Source organism: Arachis ipaensis, chromosome B07, assembly GCF_000816755.2.
Source record: "Arachis ipaensis cultivar K30076 chromosome B07, Araip1.1, whole genome shotgun sequence".
Taxonomy (NCBI): domain Eukaryota; kingdom Viridiplantae; phylum Streptophyta; class Magnoliopsida; order Fabales; family Fabaceae; genus Arachis; species Arachis ipaensis.
Window position 1 is genome coordinate 24,642,827 of NC_029791.2, and position 4,134 is coordinate 24,646,960.

Consider the following 4,134-nt stretch of genomic DNA (forward strand, 5'->3'; position numbering starts at 1 on the left):
TAGGAATTATAATTTTTTAATAATTTCTCACTTTTATATATATATATATATATATGGAACTTTGATAACTTTTAATACATTAGAGTTGCGACTAAAACATAATGATTACCATCCTGAGATACTAAATGACAAATTAAATTTGGATGAATAATATAAAAATTATATACGAAAAATAATCTTATGCATGCATATTTTTAGTTTGTGCAAAATTTTATTGAGATCAAACAATAAAAAAATTGCAAAACAAACATTGAAATGATATAATATAAATTATCCACTTAATTCTATTGAAACTAAAATATCTTAACCTCTGACATACGACATAAAATAAAAAAAAAAATAAATTTTCACCATACTAAGACATCACATATATTAGGAAGAAGAGAGAAAGAGAAAAATAAATAAAGAAAAAAGTAGAAGAAACAAGAAGCTAAGTAAATGGTAATTACTAATTCAGAAGTTAGAAAAGACTACAAGAAAAATATCTAGTACCATTACATTTATTAAATAAATTAGTCGATAATTAATTTATCATGGGATTTATCATTGTTTTGGAGTTAACGGTATAAATAGTGTTAAAAATTGTTTATTGGCAGATTTTTCGTTCGATGCTAATTACCGACGGAACATATTTTTAATGGATTTGTCGAAATTGAAGTTGATGACTATCGTTGGATTAATCCGAGGTAATTTTGGCGCCATTTCACGAGTTTAGGCACCAAGTTATCGTCAGATTAATCCAACGGTAGTATTTTTTTATTTGGTTTAATTATTCTGTTGGTCCCTATAGTTTCGCAAAATTTTTAATTAGGTCCCTGTACTTTTTTTCTTTTAATTGAGTCCTTGCACCAAATTTTTTTTAATTGGGTCCCTAAAAAATTAAGCGAATTACTGTCAAGAGGGACCTAATTGAAAAAAAAATTGGTGCAGGGACCCAATTAAAAGGAAAAAAGTATAGGGACCTAATTAAAAATTTCGCAAAACTATAGGGATCAACAGAATAATTAAACTTTTTATTTTTTTGGGCACAATTAAGCCACAATCAGTAGTCAAATTAAAACTGTTGTTAACAAAATTGTCAGCAAAAATCTAAAATTAGCAAAAATCAACAAATTATTTTATTAAAAATAAATAGACTGAATACAATAAAATGTCATTGAAGTAGAGTATAATGAAGTAGAAAAACAAAAAAATAAAACACCTAACCCTTGCAGATCCTGGTAATCGTCGTGGTCCCCCTGCTGAGGTGGCAGAATAGGTGCTGACATCGGTGCCCCACCAGCAGTGTTGCTGCTGGAACCAACAGCGCCGTTGGAACCAGCAGCGCCACTGCCTCTAGCGCGCATTTGCTGGTTGTATTCTTCTATCTTCTCTCGCAACTGATCGAGCTGCTCCATCTTCTCTGTCAGGTCCGAACTGATGGCAAAGGCTCCTCCCACACATGCAAGAAGGTCGTTGTACCTCTACTCAAACTACTCCGCTTGCTGGTGAAGCTCGTGTGTTAGCTTTTGCACCTCCTCCCTCAAGTCGACAACTTCCTAGGATTGGCAGGGCTGGTGGCAAAGGTAGAGGCAGAGGAAGCTGCCAACGCGGAGGAGCGAAGGCCGCTGGTGAAGAACGACTCCAACCCGAAGCGGCGATTCTTGTGGTGTTCAGAGGCAGTCTCATGCCAAACCCTATAAGGATCTACCACTGAGGTCTTGGAGCCGACTTCATCGTTCTCACTAGGCAGCTGAGATTGTTTTTGTCGCAGCCTCCAACCTCTGCATGTAATCCTCCTGTTTCACACACGTTGTGATTAGGATAACAGTTAAATAATTGACTTTAAACCAAATAAATTTGAAACTTAGGATTATATTAAACTGACATAATGGGCCGCAGACTGCTCTCAGCAAATCTCTCCTTGTTGGCCTTCAAAGTATGGGTATACTTGAAGGTCTTCGCCAGTGTCGTCTCATGATCCAACGACTTAGACTACAAATTAATATATCAACCGATAAAATAAATGAACAAATTAAACAACTAATTCAAGTAACTATAAAAACATTAAACAATGACAAAATTCTTACCAATCTGCTCTTCGTCTTCATGAAGGTCGCCAATCCACCCGTATACTTTGACAACCTGAGCGAAGCCCTCTTAGCAATGGTCGTCAGACAGTGACGCTTGAATCCCTCATCGTTCATAAAATAGACCCCCAATTCCTTCTTGATGCCTGGACGGATCCACGACATTAGGTGGTCGCGCCCCTGACGAACGTCGCTCATCATCTGTTGAAGTCGTTTGGCTGCCCGGTGGTCATAGATCTTCCTAATCATGAGATTATGTTCCACATTCCATATGAATTTCAAATGCACAAAGTGATTCACCAACATTAGTTAGTTGGAATAAAATACAGTTCAAATACAATTAATTAATTCAACATTATTAGGTCCTTACCGCCCACTTCTGAAATCATCTCTCTTTGGTCTCAGTCGGAATCTGCGTGTAATTCGGTCATGGGTGATCGTACATTGACTTAATAACCTCGAAGATCTCCTGTGTACATGCATTGAGGTTTGGTGCAAACCTATCAGAGTAAAAACCTAACATTAACAAACACATAGAAACACATAAACTTGAGATAACAAACTTAAGATTAAAAATTTGTACTCATGCTTGCATGCCATCGAGTCAAATCCTCAGCCAGATGACGGGAGGTGGTGGAGGGGCATCCTACTGGGGGGGACATTGGCGGAATCACCCACTGCGGGGCTCTGTTGTTGGATCTGCAAGGGGACATAGTAGAAGTAGGCATGTAGTTCAGATTTGAGACCATGATGAACTGCTGGTCCGCTGGACCCACCTGTGACGTCACAGAGGTTTACGGGGTAGTCGGGGGTAGTAGAGGACGATGACTGGGCAATCCTTGGGGATTCGGTGGAAGCTCACCCTCTACCACGGCCACGTGACCTACTTGACCTACCTCTACTACCTGTCGTCATGTCTGCACAACGAATTATTACTAGCACTAATCAAACACACAATTAAATTCACCAACTCTAAACATGTTAATACACTCAATACAGTAAACACATTAATAACGTAACAAATACCAATAAATAATAACATAAGAAGAAACTCAAGAAATAATAAATAATTAGAACAAATATGAGAAAATGTATGAATAACAAATAATTATTTTAATTATAAGTTAGGAAGTCAAAGTTAAGTACGGATAATTCAGTATTCAAGATTATATTACAATGTTACAATCATACAAAGAAACTCAAGAAAGAAAATTGTACATGGACATAACCCAAAACACTTAAAATAAGAATTTTAAGGAGAAACCAATTCATATCACAACTAATATAAATATCTATCAACCCTAAACATAATTCGAAGATTTTTGAAAACATAATTTTAATTTTTCAATTCACTCAAAATCTTATAAAAATTTTGATAGAATCTCCCCTAAAATTCGAATTTCTCCATCCTTCAAGGGTTCAATCCAAACCAAATATCCATCGAAACTAACATACACGGGTTGAAATCCTAATCCATCCACCAAACAAACTAATTATTCAAACCATTAGAATTTGTGTTAAAAATTAAATAATTTTTTTCATAGCCCATGATTTTCCAATTTAACAAAAACAAGTAAAAACAAAACATAAATAATAATCAAACAAGTAAGAATAAATTCTAAATTATTATATGATAACTAAGACACAAATCCTAAATTAACTTAACCATAAATTAACAGACCAAAAATTAACATGATCCTAAATCATAAATTATAATTAAATACTGTATGTTCTGATATTCTAATATAACAACTAACACATACAAACATACAAACCAAGCATGATTCCTAAGTTAGCATTCTCAGACATCCTGATTTCTAAAAAAAATCTATAACACTCTAACTAATTCAGAATCATTCAACAGTCACAACCCTCACTAATAAAATTCCTAACACTAATAGAACAACAAACTAATAGGTAACACATTAACAATTAAAGAAATTCTATTTCCAATTTTGAAATAGATGTCATGGAGATGGAGAATGAGGATGTACCTGAATTTGGAGTGGCGGTGAAGGGGCTGTGTAGAGAGAAATGGAGAAGCGGCAAGAGAGCGGGGCCGGCG